Raw genomic sequence first — 20515 nt, 5'->3', positions numbered from 1 at the left:
GTCCAGCATGTAAAAATGGGAGATTACGCATCTGAACAGCTTGGTATTATCTGTGGTGTCCCCCAGGGGTCAGTGCTGGGTCCAACTTTGTTCAATCTTTACATTAATGATATATTCAATGCATTAAAATTTTTAAAATTAATTCTCGTTGCTGATGACACAAACATCTTTTATAGTAGTTCATATTGTAATGAGCTTCTGGAAACTGTGAATATGGAATTGAAAAAAATAAAGAAATGGATGGACACCAATAAATTACTGTTAAACCTAAGTAAAACAAAAGCTATGATTTTTGGTAATTATAAACATAGAAATGAATTACAAATTATTATTGATTGTGTACAAATTGAAAATGTATCAGAAAACAAATTTCTAGGTGTAATTATGGACAGCAAATTATCATGGAAAGCCCACATCAGGCACATAAAAACTAAAATATCTAAGAACCTCTCTATTATAAATAAAGCTAAGCAGTCCAAAATGACCAAAATGCACTCCGTATTTTATATTGTTCTCTGGTTCTCCCCTATTTCACATACTGTGTCAAAATATGGGGCAATAACTATAAATGTTCAACAAATCCGCTATTCTTATTGCAAAAAAGAGCCATGCGGATTATTCATAAGGTCGGTTTCTTAGAGCACACCCATGATCTTTTTATCCAGTCCAAATTATTAAAATTTCATGACCTTGTAAAATACTGTACTGTAATTATGCTATTTAAAGCATTCAATAATCAACTTCCAAAAAATGTGCAAAAAATTTTTTCTCACAAAGAGAAGATTCATAATTTGAGAGTTAATGGAAATTTTATTTTACCTAAGGTACAAACCACTCGTAAAAGTTTTTGTGTGACAGTATGTGGGGTCAAAATGTGGAATGCTCTGGATCTACAGCGAAAGCTTTGCCCAAATATTCACAAATTTAAGTCCTTGTATAAAAATGCAGTTTGGTCAGAATACAGTCATAGTAGAGTTTGAATGTCTTGTTGTGCACTTGTCTGTATCAGTGCTGTGTTTGATACCTGAGGTTTCCTTACCATCGTTGGTATGTGAGTTCTTTCTATTGTATTACCATTGTTGGTAACATTGTTCTTAAAATTGCTGGTATGTAGCTTGTTGTTTCTTATATGAACATTTAATGTATTTACTAATCTATTCTTCATTAAGTTATCAATATTTTCGATGTGAATGACTTGCTCCTTATTTTGGTGTGTTATTTATTTTGTTTTGTTTGTTTTTTTTTCCTCTCTTTTCTCAACTGATATGGAAATTGTAAGTCAAATATGAGTTCAAGTTAAGTAGTAATGTAAGATAGGGGTGGGATTCAATAAGTTTTCTTCTTCCCACTCCTTTTCGCAAAAGGAGTGAGCAAAAATGAAATGTATTTGACTGTTTAATATGTACTAGGTACAGGTTTTTGTACACTTTGTTGTACATTTTGTTTACACTGCTCGAAATGAATTAATAAATGAAATGAGAATGAAATCAGTGACCTGTTAGTTCTTTGAAAAATGCACAAAAACAAAACAAAGATGATGATGAAGCAAGCGGACAGAATTCTTTCTGACCCCTCCCATGTTCTGCACACGCAATACGAGTCGCTACCATCGGGCCGGCGCTTCAGAGTCCCCCACTGCAGACTGAATAGATATAGCAACTCTTTTGTTCCTATATCAATCATAGCCCTTAACAAATATCATAACAAACACCTCTAACAATCAGGCTCAGTAGGAGGTTTTAGTATTTGTATGTTTTTTATTTATTTATTTATTTATTTTTATTCTTTTTTATTTTTTTTCACTGTTATGAACTGTTTATGTCTTGTTCTGTATCTCTGTATGGGTCATGATTTTTGAGAAGTCAAAGACAAATTTCCCCACGGGGACGTTAAAAGTATCTATCTATCTATCTAAAGCAAACATTTTATGATAAAAACCATTTTATTAAAATGACAACATATTTACAGCTAATAAAAAAATAAAGTTGATTGGATGACGTCTCTACAGGCTGCATAAAGGTCAGGGAAGAGGTTGTTTGACCTTTTTGACCCGCACGCAGAAACATAAAAAAATCATATTATGACTTTGTACATGACATCAGCTGCTAAAAACAAGACACATATGTGAGTGATGTCAACATACAACATGTGTTTTCTGACTCTTTATTCACCTTCCTGTTGGGCTTCCATGTTGGGTGGAGTTCGTAATGGCGCCTGCTTTCTTGTCGTGCCTCTTCATAATATTTCTCCTTCTCTGTGTCAGAAAGAGAATGCCACTGCAAACACAAGACAACACACGGTCAGTTAACATGCTCACACAATGACGAGACCGTGCACGTGCAGGAGTGCTCACACTCACCATCTCTCCCACAATTTTATTTACGATGGCACAGTCTCGAACATTATGCTGTGCCACCACAAGTGGGCGCTGCTCCTTCCTGAAGATCATAAAGGCATTTGGGGGTTTTTTAACGTACGGTTTGGACTCGGCAGTGCTGGGAGGGACGTGGGGTCTCAGAGAGGCTGGTTTGGGTTTCGGAGTTCTGGGACGAGTGTCGGGTCTCAGAGAGGCTGGAATACTGGGAGGAACAAAAGAGGTCGTAGCAGCAGGAATATAGGGAGCCGGGTACAGTGAGGGAGGGACAACCGGCTGTGGATCAGGAGCGTTGATGGTATGAGGGCTTCCGAGGTCCATAATCAGGGGATCCTGATCCTGGAGATACAAACAACCACAATAAGTGATTACAAGATGTCATCTGCCCACATTTTCACAAATCCATCTCTCTATTCATTAAAATTCTTAATCAAACGGCTCCTTTTCTTGTTTACAAAATAAAGTATCATTAGGAGTACTGACAAGTATTAGTACTCATCTGTTTTTGATACTGGTGGATCTGTCAAATCTACATCCACGTGTTACTTAACACACACATTGTATTTAATGTTTTTATCTGTTGCATTAGGAGGAAGGGAAGACATACTTCCTGCTTTTATGACACTTTAAATGGTTTTGTGTTTCTTGATTTGAAACATGAACTTTTCATTTATGACGTAATGACAAAAGACTCCTGCTGACTGTGTGTTCTGTCCAACCCTACCTGTTCTTCCACAGGAGGTGCAGCAGGGGGCGCTGTGTGCTCCGGGTCTTTGGCATCACTGAAACAACGCATCATGACCTCGGCCATGTGCACCAGGCAGTCAGTTTCATTATCATAATGAAGCAGATCCGTGCAGAATGAAGTCTGGTAATAGTCCATGACGTCCACTAGAGTCAGAGCAAAACATTAATGATAATAATTATGTTATTTAGAGAAAATTAGACATAAGAAAAACATAAACCACAACAGAGGGAGTTTTTCCTTACCTCTGTCGCCTCTGTGCTTGTTCTGGGTGTTGGTAAGGTCTGATGTCACTTGTGTGAAGCTCCTTGAGGCAACTTTGTCGTGATTTGGCACTATATAAATGAAATGAAATGAACAGTTTAACATTTAAATGACCATAAAACAAGATTAGTTCAAATGGAAATGTGAAAAATGAAACACTTTAAATGAAGTTAAATGATCTACAAAGAAAATTCAATCCAAAATTTCAATCATGAATAATAACAACCAACCTTTACCTGGTTTTAATGTCCCTGCATTTTGTTTTATACATATATATATATATATATATATATATATATATATATATATATATATATATATATATATATATATATATATATATATCCTCAACAAAAATATAAACGCAACACTTTTGGTTTTGCTCCCATTTTGTATGAGATGAACTCAAAGATCTAAAACTTTTTCCACATACACAATATCACCATTTCCCTCAAATATTGTTCACAAACCAAACTAAATCTGTGATAGTGAGCACTTCTCCTTTGCTGAGATAATCCATCCCACCTCACAGGTGTGCCATATCAAGATGCTGATTAGACACCATGATTAGTGCACAGGTGTGCCTTAGACTGCCCACAATAAAAGGCCAGTCTGAAAGGTGCAGTTTTATCACACAGCACAATGCCACAGATGTCGCAACATTTGAGGGAGCGTGCAATTGGCATGCTGACAGCAGGAATGTCAACCAGAGCTGTTGCTCGTGTATTGAATGTTCATTTCTCTACCATAAGCCGTCTCCAAAGGTGTTTCAGAGAATTTGGCAGTACATCCAACCAGCCTCACAACCGCAGACCATGTGTAACCACACCAGCCCAGGACCTCCACATCCAGCATGTTCACCTCCAAGATGAATGAATGAATGAAAATGAATGAATGAATGAATGAATGAATGAATGAATGAATGAATGAATGAATGAAAATTAATGAAAACTGTTTATTTCGAACATTTGATACAACAACAATTACAAGATAGATCAGTAAAGACAACAACAAAAAAGTTCCTACTGTGTACCCAACATGTCCGAAAAGGGGTAGGGTGAAGCATCAGCTTATTTATCCCTACCCCTTCTTCCCCACAACCAGTAATACCCTTTGCCACATATACACATAGATTCCTACACACCTAAACCGATATCAATATATATATATCAACATACATACACATATATATACATATATACACACATATACACACATATATACACAAACATAAATATACACCTACACATACCTACTTACATACAAAATACTATATATTTACAAGCCGAAGCAAAAAACAAAAACACCCTAACCCTCATTACCCTTCCTCCTCCCTATACCTAGAAAAAACCATATTTTTGTTCCGCTGTTTGAACTGGTTCATGCTTGGACATTGCTTGAGCCCCACTCCCAATCTGTTCCACATCCTCACCCCACAGACAGAAATACAGAAACCTTTTAATGTTGTTCGTGCCCACTGATGCTTTAAATTAAATTTCCCCCTCAGACTGCCAATCCCCTGATCTGTTAAAAAACATATTTTTAATATTTGCTGGAAGTAAATTGTTTATTGCTTTATACACGATTTGTACTGTTTCAAAATGAACCAAGTCTGTGAATTTTAAGAATTTGGATTGTAAAAATAGTGGATTTGTATGATCTCTATAGCCAGTATTATGAATAATTCTTATAGCTCTTTTCTGCATTACTGATAGTGATTGTGTTGTACCTTTATAAGTATTACCCCATGCCTCTGCACAGTACTGTAAATATGGTAAAACCAGTGAGCAGTAAAGAATGCGGAGTGAGTTGTGGTCCAGAATATGTTTCGCTTTGTTTAGAACTGAAATGCTTCTTGACAGTTTACTTTGTATATGTTTTATATGAGTCTTCCAGTTTATCTTATCATCTATTATCACCCCCAGAAACTTATTTTCATGTACCCTTTCAATATCTACCCCCTCAACTTGTAACTGAACCTGTATGTCTGTATTACAATAGCCAAATAAAATGTATTTTGTTTTACTTAAGTTTAATGATAATTTGTTTCTGTCAAACCATATTTTCAATTTTCCCATTTCTATACTGATCCTCCTCAGTAACTCCTGCAAATCTCCCCCTGAACAAAAAATGCATGTGTCATCTGCAAATAATACTAATTTTAATATTTTGGAAACATTGACAATATCATTTATATAAATTAGAAACCGTTTTGGACCCAATACTGACCCCTGTGGGACGCCACAAGCATTGTCCAAGCATGATGATGTACGTATATTCCCCCAACTTCACAAACTGTTTTCTGTTACTTAAGTAGCTCTCTCACCCAGTGCAACACCAACCCCCTAATCCCATACTGTTCACGTTTACTGATTAATATGTCATGATTGATTGTATCAAAAGCCTTTTTAAGGTCTATAAATATTCCAACTGAATGTAATTTGTGGTCTATGGCGTTTGTAATCTCCTCAACTGATTCTATTAATGCAAGTGATGTTGAACTATGTGCTCTGAATCCATATTGACTATCAGTAAGTAATTTATGTTTATTTATGAATTTGTCTAATCTATTATTGAATAACTTTTCTAATAATTTGGAAAATTGTGGAAGCAAAGAAACAGGTCTATAATTTGTGAAGTGGTGTCTATCCCCAGTCTTATACAGCGGCACAACCTTAGCTATTTTCATTTGATTGGGAAATTTACCAGTTTGAAATGATAAGTTACAGATGTATGTTAATGGTTCTACAATCCATTCAATGACCTGTTTTACCACCACCATATCAATTTCATTTAAATCGGTAGATGTTTTATATTTACAATTATTCACAATGTCTATAATTTCATTTCCATCCACTGCTGTGAGGAACATTGAACAGGGATTTCTTTCTATGAGATTATTATCCCAATCCTCAGGTTGGGAATTGGGAATTTTTTCTGCCAAGCTTGGTCCAATATTTACAAAAAAATTATTAAAACCGTTGACTACCTCATCCTTATTTTCCTTCTTGACATTATTATCAATGAAATACTGAGGGTAACTCTGTTTTTTATTACCATTTTTGATAATGCTATTTAATATATCCCATATTCCTTTAATATTGTTTTTGTTATTATATAATATGTTACTACAATATTCCTTCCTACATACCCGTATAATATTAGTTAATCTATTTTTGTATTTCTTATATCTATTTTCTGCCTCTTTAGTCTTTAGTTTTATGATTTCTCTATACAGTGTATTTTTCTTATTACATGCATTTCGTAACCCTTTCGTCATCCATGGTCGATCTTGGATTTTTTTGTTTTCTGTAGTCTTGTTTAATTGGACAGTTTTTATCATATAATGATGTAAATATTTGTAAAAAAGTTTCATATGCACTATCAACATCACTTTCACTGTATACCTTTTCCCAGTTTTGCTCCTGTAAATCCTTCTTTAGTGTGTTCATGTTTTCCTCGTCCGCACTCGCCTGTATTTTATTTTCTCCTCTGGCTGATTCCGCCGATGGTTTCTATTATAAACGATGAAAACTGGTAGATGATCACTAATGTCATTGATTAATAATCCACTCACAGTGTTATTCTCAATATCATTGCTGAATATATTATCAATTAAGGTGGCACTATGGGATGTAATTCTGCTTGGCCTGGTGATTTTTGGATATAAACTCATACTGTACATTATACTGATAAATTCATCTGTTATTTTATGCTTATTTGGATTGAGCAGATCAATATTTAAGTCACCACAAATGAACACAGTTTTTTTGATTAGTTTTTGAGAACATTTTTCCCATACAGTCAGTGAATGTTTCAATACTAGATCCTGGTGCTCTATATATACAGCTGACTAATACATTTTTGCTTTTTTCTTCACATATTTCAATAGTTATACATTCTAATAAGTTATCAATCACAGTTGTCATATTGTCTACTATTTTATAATCCATGTTCTTATCCACATACACAGCCACTCCTCCTCCACTCTTATTCTTTCTGTTTACACAATTAAATTCATATCCATCCAGTTCAAAATCCATTCCTTTATCTTCATTGATCCACGTTTCTGATATAGCAATTATGTTAAATATTTTTTTTAATTGACTTAAATATTCTTTAATGTTGTTCAAGTTTGCATATAGACTTCTGCTGTTGAAATGGATTATTGATAATTTGTTATCCGTTTTAATGATCCGATTAAACTGTTCATCTGTATAATAGCAACAACTGTCACTGATATTTGAGAAGAAATTATTGTCCGGGTCTATATCGTGCTCCAAGTCCAGTACATTGTGGTCTGTGTATTTAAATGTTCTCAGTTCTACTTTTCCATGATCAGCAATCCTTTGAGTTATATCCTTCTTGTCTCCAGATGTAGATGATGTAGTAGATGAATAGGTTCCTCTGGTCTGTGTCATGGTGTTGTGATGTGTTTGTGTCCTCATACCTTATTGGTCGTATTTGTCCAGATCCTCGATGTTCCTGATTACCATAACCTTCGCTTGTTCTGGTGTTCCATTCAATTTGATAAATGTTTTGCAGTTGGATGTCCATGTCTGTTGAATTTTTCCCTGCTTTTTTAAGAAACGAGCTTTCCTGGCGATGTCTGCGTTTCTTTTGGTCAGATGTTCATTGATGAATACGTTTGTTCCTTTAAGTTTCCGTCCCTGTTTTAACAATGCCATTTTATGTTTTCTGTTGACAAACCTCATAATAACTGCTCGCTTGTCTCCATCCTCTCTCCTGGGCAGGGGGTGGCACGCTTCAATGTTATTACAGTCCATTTGAATACCTTTAGATTGCAGGAAGTCAGCCACCTGTTGTTCCACTGAGCTGGCCTCCTGCTCACTGGCCTCCCCTCCGCTGTCTTCTGACACCGCCCGTGCGTAGGATCGAGGTTTAATATGAATTCCTGTAATAATAACGTCGTTCATCCTTGTGTACTGTTCCAACTCCGCAACACGGTTCTCCAGGTACACCAGACGCCGGTCTTTCTCGGCATTCTGGATCCGGAGAGCCTTCACTTCTTCCACCAGCTCCATAATGGATTTCTGCTGCATTTTAACAACAGAGATTTCCTCAGACGAAAAGTCCAGGGACTTTTTGATATCATCTGATATCATTTTTTGATATCATCATTTTAAGATCATCTGAGACCAGCCACTCGGACAGCTGCTGAAACAATCAGTTTGCATAACCAAAGAATTTCTGCACAAACTGTCAGAAACCGTCTCAGGGAAGCTCATCTGCATGCTCGTCGTCCTCATCGGGGTCTCGATCTGACTCCAGTTCGTCGTCGTAACCGACGTGAGTGGGCAAATGCTCACATTCGCTGGCGTTTGGCACATTGGAGAGGTGTTCTCTTCACGGATGAATCCCGGTTCACGCTGTTCAGGGCAGATGGCAGACAGCGTGTGTGGTATCGTGTGGGTGAGCGGTTTTCTGATGTCAATGTTGTGGATCGAGTGGCCCATGGTGGCGGTGGGGTTATGGTATGGGCAGGCATCTGTTATGGACGAAGAACACAGGTGCATTTTATTGATGGCATTTTGAATGCACAGATACCGTGACGAGATCCTGAGGCCCATTGTTGTGCCATCCAAGAACATCACCTCATGTTGCAGCAGGATAATGCACGGCCCCATGTTGCAAGGATCTGTACATAATTCTTGGAAGCTGAAAATGTCCCAGTTCTTGCATGGCCGGCATACTCACCGGACATGTCACCCATTGAGCATGTTTGGGATGCTCTGGACCGGCGTATACGACAGTGTGTACCAGTTCCTGCCAATATCCAGCAACTTCGCACAGTCATTGAAGAGGAGTGGACCAACATTCCACAGGCCACAATTGACAACCTGATCAACTCTATTTGAAGGAGATGTGTTGCACTGCATGAGGCAAATGGTGGTCACACCAGATACTGACTGGTATCCCCCCCCAATAAAACAAAACTGCACCTTTCAGAGTGGCCTTTTATTGTGGACAGTCTAAGGCACACCTGTGCACTAATCATGGTGTCTAATCAGCATCTTGTTATGGCACACCTCTGAGGTGGGATGGATTATCTCAGCAAAGGAGAAGTGTTCACTATCACAGATTTAGACTGGTTTGTGAACAATATTTGAGGGAAATGGTGATATTGTGTATGTGGAAAAAGTTTTAGATCTTTGAGTTCATCTCATACAAAATGGGAGCAAAACCAAAAGTGTTGCGTTTATATTTTTGTTGAGTGTATGTATATATATATATATACGAGGTCTGTCCAAAAAGTATCAGACCTTTTTATTTTTTCAAAAACCATATGGATTTGAATCATGTTTGCTTGCATGAGCCAACCTTGAACCTTCATGCGCATGCGTGATTTTTTTCACGCCCGTCGGTTGCATCATTCGCCTGTGAGCAGGCTTTGTGTGAGCACTGGTCCTCCCCTCTCGTTGGATTTTCATTGTGAGGTGGAACACGATTTGGAGCTTTGCTGCATCAAATTTTTCCAGAAACTGTGAGAGACAGGTGGAAACCATTCGGAAGATTCAGATGGCTTTCGGTGACGATCCTATGGGCATCACACAGATTAAGGAGTGTTACAACCGGTTTAAAGACGGCGCACAATGGCTGAGGGCGCGCCGCGCTCCGAGCGGCCATCGACAGGCTGAAACGACCAGATCATTTCCAAAGTGAACGCTGTGTTGATCCGGGACGTCGTCTGACTACCAGAGCAATTGCAGAAGAGGTGGACATCAGCACTTTTTCGGCACATTCCACTGTTACAGGAGATTTTGTAATGAAAGACGTGCGGAAGTTGGAAGTTTCTGGACATGTTGTGACATGTCCAGCTCTTACACAATTCCTCGGATACTCACTCGACTGAAAAGCCACCGAAAGCCGTTTGAATCTTCCGAATGGTTTCCACCTGGCTGTCTCTCACAGTTTCTGGAAAAATTTGATTCAGCGCTGCTCCAATCGTTCAGACATTTTCCTCGAAATGAAAATCCAGCGAGGGGGGAGGACCAGTGCTCACTCAAAGCCTGCTCACAGGCGAATGACACAACCGACAGGCGTGACAAAACTCACGCATGCACACGAAGGTTCAAGGTTGGCTCATGCAAGCACACGTGATTCAAATCCATAAGGTTTTTGAAAAAAATAAAAAGGTCTGATACTTTTTGGACAGACCTCGTATATATATATATATATATATATATATATATATATATATATATATATATATATATATATATATATATATATATATATATATATATATACTGATACATATATATATATATATATAGAGAGAGAGAGAGAGAGAGAGAGAGAGAGAGAGAGAGAGAGAGAGAGAGAAATTGCAGCCATACTGTCTTGAAATCTTAATTTGTATATGTAAACTGAGATCTAATCTAAGTGCACAATCAAAACATAATAAAGGTGCCTTCTGGGACAAAATCAAACATTTTCATCCAGGTTGAAATTACTGAAAAAATTAAATTCAATGCCAAACTGCTTGATTCATCTTCTGATATGTTAATACACCAGACAGAGGTGAAACCTGATCAGATAAGAGGGAAAAACACAAACGTGCAGTATTTGACCACTGACTGAACCTATGGATTTTAAGTAATTGTGTAAAGTTTTATTTTGAAGATGTTTCAAATACAATGAACTGGTCCACGTACAAACATGTGTAATGCAAACAGGTGATACCATTAACTGGATGAATTATAGTTTGTATAGACTCAATTTTAGTGAAGACTAATTTTTCAAATTAGGCATCTTTAGATTTGCCTTCAAGTCAGGATCAGTCTTGATCAGATCCTGATGTGCTCATAAATGCCAAGCAGAAGCTGAATGTTGTCCTGCAGATCTTAGTCCATGTCAGTGATGCTTTAATGCATTTCCAACTTCAGTTACATCATAAAGGAAAGCCTTGTTATGCTCAAAAATAAATAAAAATAAATAAAAAGCTTAGCTCACTTAAAATAAGTTTTTTTCCCCAGAGTAGGAAAAATAAGTTCTGATAAATGTGGAAAAGTTGAGAAATAAGCTTGTTTTTAGATCCACTTACTTAAGCTCAGAGTTCTTACAGCAAATTATGAACAATAATAATAATAAATGGGAACCCAAATAAAGTACACCTTTTTTAAAGCTGATTGGCTGTGGGGTTATGAAAGTGAATAAAGTTACTGTTTTGTTTTTCTCACCTGCTGCCTGAACAGCAGGAAAATTCTGTTTTTAATTCATATTCAATTTCCTGTCATTAATGTAAAAACATATTTCATCTCTGTGACATTATCACGTTGCTTCACAATATTTTACTCAGATACAGTAAATCCAGGTGGAAATAGGCTGTTACTGTTTGCACTTTTAATTAAGTGATTTTAATTTGCACACCTTATCCTTTTCATTTACAACAGCTTAGTAATTTACCTGCAGTACTTACTGACAATTTGGAGTGTATTTGTGTCATTTAAACATTTCAGTTTACCTGTTTGACAAAGTTGAGAGAAAAATGTGGCTTATTGCTCCAAAAGTGTTGACAGTTCAGTGGTTGACGTGGTTCTGAAGTAAAAGTCTGTCTGTTTTCTCACAGTAACGTCAGTTTGTTGCTTTGCTCCAACGTCAGCAGATGATTTGTTGTCTGGTTGCCATGGAGACGTGTCTGCTATTTAAAGCAAGATGCACATCATATATGTGACTCAGGTTTAGGAAAAATTCTATCTTTGATGTTTTTTTTTTCTGGTATTCAGAGTTTAAATAAATGGGAACCCAAATGTACTCAAAATACGTTTTTTTAAAGGGACCAGACACCTTTTTTTTATTTTTTTTTTTACAAGCTGATTGGCTGTGAGGTTATGAAAGTGAAGAAGGTTACTGTTTTGTTTTTCTCACCTGCTGCCTGGACAACAGGAACATTATGTTTTAATTCATATTAATTTACTGTTATTAATGTAAAAAATTGTTTCATCTCAGTTAAATTATCATGTTGCTTCACAATATTTTACTCAGAAACAGTAAATCCAGATGGAAATAGGCTGTGTTACTGTTTGCACTTTTGATTAAGTGATTTCAATTTGCACACCTTATCCTGGTCATTTACAACAGTTTAGTAATTTACCTGCAGTACTTATTCACAATTTGGAGTGTATTTATGTCATTTAAATCATTTCAGTTTACCTGTTTGACAAAGTTGAGAGATAAATGTGGCTTATTGCTCCAAAAGTGTTGACAGTTCAGTGGTTGATGTGGTTCTGAAGTAAAAGTCTGTGTTTTCTCACAGTAACGTCAGTCTGGTGCTCCAACGTCAGCAGATGAATTGTTGTCTGGTTGCCATGGAGACGTGTCTGATTTAAAGCAACATGCACATCACATGCAGGTGCTGGTCATATAATTAGAATATCATGAAAAAGTTGATTTATTTCAGTAATTCCATTCAAAACGTGAAACGTATGTTATATTCTTTCATTACACACAGACTGATACATTTCAAATATTTATTTCTGTTAATGTTGACAAGTAATGGAAATCCCAAATTCAGCATCTCCGAAAATCAGCATATTGTGAAAAGGTTCAATATTGAAGACACCTGGTGTCACACTCTAATCAGCTAATTAATTCAAAACACCTGCAAAGGCCTTTAACTGGTCTCTCAGTCTAGTTCTGTAGGCTACACAATCATGTGGAAGACTGCTGACTTGACGTCTTGCCTGGGCTAAAGACAAAAAGGACTGGACTACTGCTGAGTGGTCCAAAGTTATGTTCTCTGATGAAAATAAATTTTGCATTTCCTTTGGAAATCAAGGCCCCAGAGTCTGGAGGAAGAGAGGAGAGGCACAGAAGCCACGTTGTTTGATGTCCAGTGTAAAGTTTCCACAGTCAGTGATGGTTTGGGGTACCATGTCATCTGCTGGTGTTGGTCCACTGTGTTTTCTGAGATCTGTTGGGGAAAATAACCTTTTCTCAAAACACAGAAAATCTCAGGTTCCCTCCGTGAATCCGGGGGCAGTGGAAAATAGAATACACTGACAATAATAATTTGAATTAAAGGTAAACCTACCAAGTTTATTAAAACATCAGAGCAGATCAATCATCATCAAAAATCACTCATCTTTGTGCAAAAATGGGTTCAGAATGCATACACATCTTTTAATAAAGCCACAAAACTGATACCCACAGCAATGTGCAGCAAAAATGGACACTCTTCTTTTCAAAAACAGGGTTCTTATTCTTTCAGTCCATAAATCTATTTGGGAGGGGTACTGTTGGGGAAAAAACCTACAAAAATAACCTTTATTCAAAACATAGAAAATCTCAGGTTTCCCCTAGTGAGTCCGTGGGCAGTGCAAATAGAATACACAGACAACAATAATTTGAATTTAAATTAATCCTACAGGTTTATTAAAACAGCAGAGCAAATCGGTTGTCAAAAATCATTCATCTTTGTGCAAAAATGGGTTCAGAATGCATACACATCTTTAATAATGCCACAAAACCGATACCCACAGCATGTGCAGCAAAAAGAACACTCTTATTTTCAAAAACAGAGTTTTTAAGGTTGCAGTTCAGAAATCTGTCCGGGCGGGGCTCCCAGTCCCACACATCCTCAGTCTAAGCACAAAACATGTAACTCCATGGCAATTTGGTGTGATAAGGTAGAAATAAATTGGTTAGCAGCAGGACTTTTTGGGTGGAATCAAACTTAAAGATTCCTGTCAATTGAATGCGGCTAGGTCCCCTTGAAATGCCCGTTCCAGTGGCTATTTGTAGTGAGGCATTAAGGGTTGGCATGAAAACCGCAGATTTCAGAATGTGGGGAAAATATCCACTTACATTTGATACTGGTATTGGAGTTACACATGGATGACGCACAGAAATGGGCATAGCCGAGCACACATAGCAGTTGGTGCTATTTTGCTGTTCATCTAAAAATTTAGCATACATGTACCACAAGTTTGATTGGTAGGGATTTTGAGGGGTCTCATTGGACCATGGAAAGGTGTCTAAATTAGATTGTTTGTCTCTTGAGTGACTCTCCTGTTTTTTCACACCCTGTCCTTCTAGAGACCGCAGTGCCATGCCTATTATTATAAAACTTGCTTCGTTCATTTTTGGATTTTTAGTCTGATTTTCTTGGGTCATAATCTGTAATTGGGTGCTCGTCCAACTCCTTTTCAATTAGCTCATCTAATGGTTTGTCAAATCTTTGGTCAGAATGTTTCTGATTGTGTTCAATGTTCTGTCAGATGTTCTTGCTGGAGCACACTGAGACCAATGATACCAAGTACCTTCCTTGGTCTCCACCTGTACTGAGTATGAGTTTGCCTTTATCACTTTGTGTGGACCAGTCCACCTTGTTTCTGTCCACTTCCTCTTGGTGACCTTCAACCAGATCTAATCTCCTGGATCTACTTTATTTCCCACAGGTCCCTGTGGAGGATTGCCTACTCGTTGCTGCACCTGGAATGAGAGCAAGGCTACCAATGCAGTTAGCAGTGAATAATAGGTAGTGTGTTGTATTTGGCTGACATCTAGGGGTATCCCCCTTATGCCAGTGGCAGCTGGATTGGGAAAAGTCCTTCCTGTGCAAAGTTCATGCGGAGAGAATCCCGTCGATGAGTTAACAGAAGCCCTGCTAGCCATCAAGGCAATTGACAATGCCTGTACCCAGGTCAGTTTTGAGTCAGCACAAATTTTAGCCAGCTTCTCCTTTAGTGTCCGATTTGCTCCCTCCACCAGTCCTTGGAACTGTGGGTGATAAATGGAGCCAAATCTGTGTTTAATACCCATACTTTTCTCGACTCTAGCCAAATCTTCATTTTTGAAATGTGACCCATTGTCTGATCTGATCGATCTTGGAAACCCATGTCTAGGTATGAACTGATTGATCAGACACTGATGCAGCATCTTCCTTTTTGGTGGGGATGGCCTCTACCCACTTTGTATAGCAATCAACAATGACCAGCAAGTACCTGTAACCTTGAGTTCGGTTTTCTGGGCCCATGTCTGTGTAATCAATTACTATGTCCTGAAACGGAGCAGATGGCACCGGATATGACCCCATTGTGGGGGTCATGCCTGGACGTGCATTGTACTCCAGACATACCTTGCAGTTTTCCAATTGATGTTTAACCAGTTCAGTTAGTCTGGGATACCACCAGTGTTCTGACACAATTTTTTCTGTCTGTCTTCTTGACAAATGAGCCATACCATGTGCTCCATCAATTATCATATGTGCCAATGCTGATGGTAAGTAGATTCTCCCATCAATAAATCTCCAAAGTCTGTCCTTTTCTATTGCTCCATATTGTTTCCACACTGATTTTTTTTTTTTTCATATGCCCCTGCATCATCTTGCATTTCACACACATCCCATTTTGTTAATGTATGTCCTTGCAACTCTGCTACTTCCTCTTCTGAGTACATAATCAGCTCTCCTTGGTAGCCTGCAGCTGCCTTTGCTGCCATGTCTGCCTGATTGTTTCCTTCATAGACATTTACTGCTTGGTCTTTTGAATGTCCTCTGCATTTTACTATAGCCAGTTTGTTAGGTCCCATCATGGCTTCTGGCAGGTGAGTCACTATGTCATAATGTTTTACAGGTTGTCCTGCTGCTGTCAGAAAGTCAGTCCTATACCATCTTGCCAACTCATAGTGAACTACACCATAAGCATAGGCAGAGTCAGTGTAGATTGTCACATTTTCACCTTTTGAATGTTTTAGCGCTTCAGCTAATGCATGTAATTCTGCTCTCTGCACGGATGGCTTGTTGAGGATCTGTCCTGATGCTCCTGTCCTGAATGTCCCTGAGTTTGGGTAAAGTTCAACTACAGCGAATCCTGCCTTTAGCCCTTCCATTGGGCTTCTCCAGCAGCATCCATCTGTGAACAGAATCCTTGTTGCTCCCAACAGTGGTTCTGCTTGTAAATCCTGCCTTAATTTCACATTTGTTTCCACCTTTTCTTCACATCTGTGTGCGGGTGGAGGATCCATAGTGTCGGCCATATTTACACTTCAGTGCTGTAGGTGATGTGTGGCTGCAGCAAATTGGCTTCCAGTCCGATTTGTCTTAGGCTAGTCATGGTGAAAGCCTTGGATGAGACAAATGATGCAACTGTATGTGACGTTAGTATTGTCAGTGGGTGAGACGTCACTATGTGTGCTGTTTTTATGATAGCTTTAGCCACTGCTGCTGCATGTTTTGTGCATGGAGGTTGTCCTTGTTCCACTGAGTCAAGTTTTGAACTGTAGTATATTAGTACCTTTCTCTCACCCCCTTTTTTCTGATATAGGGCAGCATTAACAACTCCCCTTTTTCAGAAACATCCAAGAAGAAGGGATCGTCATAATTGGATACAGCCAACGAGGCTGCTTTTGCTGAATGTTGTTTCACCTGAATAAACTGTTACTCTGCTTCTGTAGTCTAGTTCAGAGCTACTTTCAGGTTTCTGTGCCCTTTTTCACTGCGTCTGAAATATTTTCTCCAAAAATACACTATCACGTAAGGACCAAGGAATGTAGTAGGCTTTCTGGGACAGTGAGTACTTGACTTGGGGCAACTGAGAGTTCTGCCAGTCCGTAGTTTCTTTTAGCCTCTTAGTCATGGGACCCAATTCTTTTGCTTGGTGTCCAGAATGCAAGCGAGACATGAGGGTAAGAAATATCAGAGAGTGCAAACCACTCATTTTGTTCTGCATCTAGTTCCACCACTGCAACAACATCTTCAGGACCGACAAACAACCCATCAGAGACAATGAACCAATGTGTCTGGTCAAGCTGCTCTTGAAATGCTTCATCATACACAAGGTCAGTTTGCCTGGTGTAATTTAGGGTGACATGAAAGGGTCTGGTGGAGTAACATAAGGTTGGAGAGACTTGATCCAGGGCTCCCACTTACGATAGAAAGTCAATATGCCTGTGGCCGTGGCAGATTCTGAACAAAGCAGTCCCCAATAGATCTCAGCATGTTCATTGGGTTTAGTGGGTGCAGTGTCAGGTTGCAGCAACATCATCCCTCCATTGAGCTGTGAGTGGCAGGGCAACACTTTGCTATCTCTCAGAGTCACTATAGTCCCAGCCCTTGAACAGGACACTTCCACACCACACTTTATCATGATGTCTCTTCCCAAAAGATTGACAGGACAGTCTGTTGATGCCAGAAACTGATGCATGAATCTCTGGTTCCCCATAGTCACTTGAACTGGCACCGTTTTTGGTATAGCCGCAGATTTCCCAGAGAACCCCTTGACCCTCACAGCAGTAGAGGATAGTGGAATACTGGAGTCAGCTTTGGTCATTGTGGAGTAGGTCGCACCAGTGTCCACCATGAAATCCACTTCCCTGTTGTTCACAGACATGGTCAGCATGGGAGTTCCATTTTTGTTTTCTCACTCTGGTCTTCTGCTTGCCTTACATTGAAATTTTTCAGGAAGTGTATCACATGTAACTTCCACCTATCCATCGGCATGACAGAAATCTCAGGTGTGTCGTCCAGTTTAGCCTTTACTGGAGCAGGGAGACCAGAAAACACAGCCTGTTTAAACAGGATCTGTGCACCAGAGTCACCTGTACCCGAATGTCGGCCAGTTAAGTTAATCCAGTGATTTACGGCTCTTTGTATGAATCCTTCAGGGGACTCATCTTCTTTTGGTGAGTAAGAGGCTGTGCCAGATGTTATATTGTAAGGGTATTTATCTCTGACTGCAGCATAATACTCGCACCTTACATTATCAAATGGCATATCATCAGGAAATGTGGTAATTTTAGCTGCTTTTTCCAGTACCACACTTTCATTTCTGGACGCACAGGCTGCCACCAGAGCACGCACGTCACCCAATGCTAAATACATACCTCCTGTGTGGTCTTCCAATTGCCTGATCCAGGGGCCTGCACTCCCAGACAGGGGTGGTAGCCTATCTTTGATTGCAAACATGTCACGTGTTTTCCAGGCTTGATAGACCTGGCGTCCTCCCACTCCTTCAAACAATGGTGCATTCAGAGGAGTTTGTAAATCAAATTCACTTAATGTAGTGTTTTTAGTCTTTTGTCTAGTCACCATGGGATGGCTTACAGCTGTCAGGTTGTGATGAACATTTTTACTGGACTCTGTCTCATGGGTGTATTTATCACTATTTACCACTAGGGAGCAGCAGTCTGCCATTTGAGATCTAGCATCAATGTTTTGAGACTCATTTTGATCAGCATCCTTCCCCTCACTGTCCTCATCTGTTAGATGTATGAGATTTAACTTTTCCTCTTGTCTCCCCCTGTCTCTTGCTTTCTGTTGGAGGTATTTGTCTTCTTCAGTATCTCTGAGTATCTGTTTATTGTCCTCCAGAGACAACTCATTGAATCTTTTAGATAGTTTTTCTAACCCTCTTTGTGGTTTGTATAATCTGTACACTTTTGGACCCTTTATCTTAACCACTCCAGAAACAGGGGGTGGACTTCCACATTGGTCAACGTCCTCACTGTCTGAGTCAATTTTGTATTGTTTCATGTGTTTGAGATGTTGTTTTTCTCATTTCTGATACATTTTTTCATGTACTTTCTCCTCACGTTTATTGTGTTGTCTTACTTGTCTGAGAAATTTAGGCGAGTTAGAGTCAAGCAAGTCTCCCCCATAATTTCCACCTTTCCATCCTGTCAAGTCATATCTGTCATCATCACTTTCTGAATCCTCCTTCCTGCTTCTTTTTTTTTGTTTTTCTTTCTGTTTCCCCTGGGCTTATGGACCCTGTGGAGTAGAGGATCTTACTGAGCCTCTAATAGAACCCGAGGCGCCCCTCAGGCCACCACCAGTATCTCCCTGGGGAGACGGTGGAGGACCCAGAAGACCCTCACTGCTGTCCAATCCTGGAGTCTGCTCACAGTCCATCAGTCCAGACTTAATCACTAGAATTGGAGCTTGGACAGGCTGTGGAGTCATTGGCAGTGTGCCATTTTGAATCACCATAACATTATTATAAGGTGGTGAGTTGATGTCTGTCAATGTAGGATAAATTCTCAATCCACAGGTGCCACTTAACCCTTTAGAGGTAGTGGTATTTTCTCAGATTTTGTTGTGTCAGATTTAGCCATTTAGCAATAGCATTTAGCCGTATTATAATTGAAAGTAACTAGAAGCAGGATCAACCTGTTGTGAACATGGATGAGACTGATTGCTTGCTTAAATGAATTATATGACAGTTATTAACATGATTAAGATAGTTTTGGAATGTGCTTATTATGCTGAACAAGATGATATATGATTTGGGATGCTTTGATGAAGGGACCCTAATGTATTTGGACAGAAGTGGCACTTATTGATGTTTAAGAAATGATGCATTGTTGGTACATGTGAAAGGTCTTACTCTGATAATGATAATGGTGTATTTACTTTCAATGATTCATGGACTGGAGATGCTTTATGCTCATTTTAAGAATCCTCTGTGTTGGTCATTTTTCTCTGAGCCACAGTTTCTTCCCAGGCTTTACAGGCACAAAGCTGTATTACAGCATTGTGATCATGAATATGATTTTTCTCAGCTGTTTTGCACAATTTGTTGGTCTTGATTTTAAACAGGTCGTTATTTTCTGCTTTCAATTTTTGTGCTTCTAATTTTTTTTTTTTTTTTTTTTTTTTTCAGAACTACTCTGTACTGGTGTTCCAATGCAGTCAGCATTTTTTGATGAGTACTGAGAACATTTTTCATTTCAGGCCATTTTAACTCTTCTCCTCCCTGCATGTCACTGAGAATTATCCCTAAAATGTTTTCTTCTGGTTTACGATTTTTTTTTCTCCTACAGATTTCAAATAGAATGTCTTAAAAGTGTACCAAAGGTCCATAAATGATCTGGGTTCAGACATTGTCAATTTTAGTGTTATATCACTGATATGGAGACACATGAACTACTCTCGGAAACACATGAAAAATTTAACAGTTGCCGGTAATGTCCCCCTTGTGCTCACGTGGCCTCAGATCAAGATCATTGATCAAGCTTCTACTACAATCGTGCAATGGGGAGAACCCCTGATTGCAATTCTGGGTGTTACTTCACAATCTTGATCTGGTTTTAACAAAGGGAACAGTCCAACAATTTAACCACCCACACTAAATACCCACAGAAACTCCTCAGTGTTCCCTTTATTGTTT

General features: G+C 38.8%; 1 long non-coding RNA gene across 1 annotated transcript; it reads left to right on the top strand.

The window, feature by feature from the left end:
* The first annotated feature begins 249 nt into the window (after positions 1-249).
* LOC117502801 lies at positions 250-17708 on the top strand. The gene is made up of 3 exons (XR_004558408.1): positions 250-473; positions 14807-14812; positions 17698-17708. It is a non-coding gene; the product is annotated as an uncharacterized LOC117502801 (long non-coding RNA).
* The last annotated feature ends 2807 nt before the right edge of the window (positions 17709-20515 follow it).

The sequence above is a fragment of the Thalassophryne amazonica genome, chromosome 2 (assembly GCF_902500255.1).
Source record: "Thalassophryne amazonica chromosome 2, fThaAma1.1, whole genome shotgun sequence".
Taxonomy (NCBI): domain Eukaryota; kingdom Metazoa; phylum Chordata; class Actinopteri; order Batrachoidiformes; family Batrachoididae; genus Thalassophryne; species Thalassophryne amazonica.
Note: the sequence above shows the minus strand (reverse complement) of the source record. Positions and strands in the feature narration are given on the sequence as shown.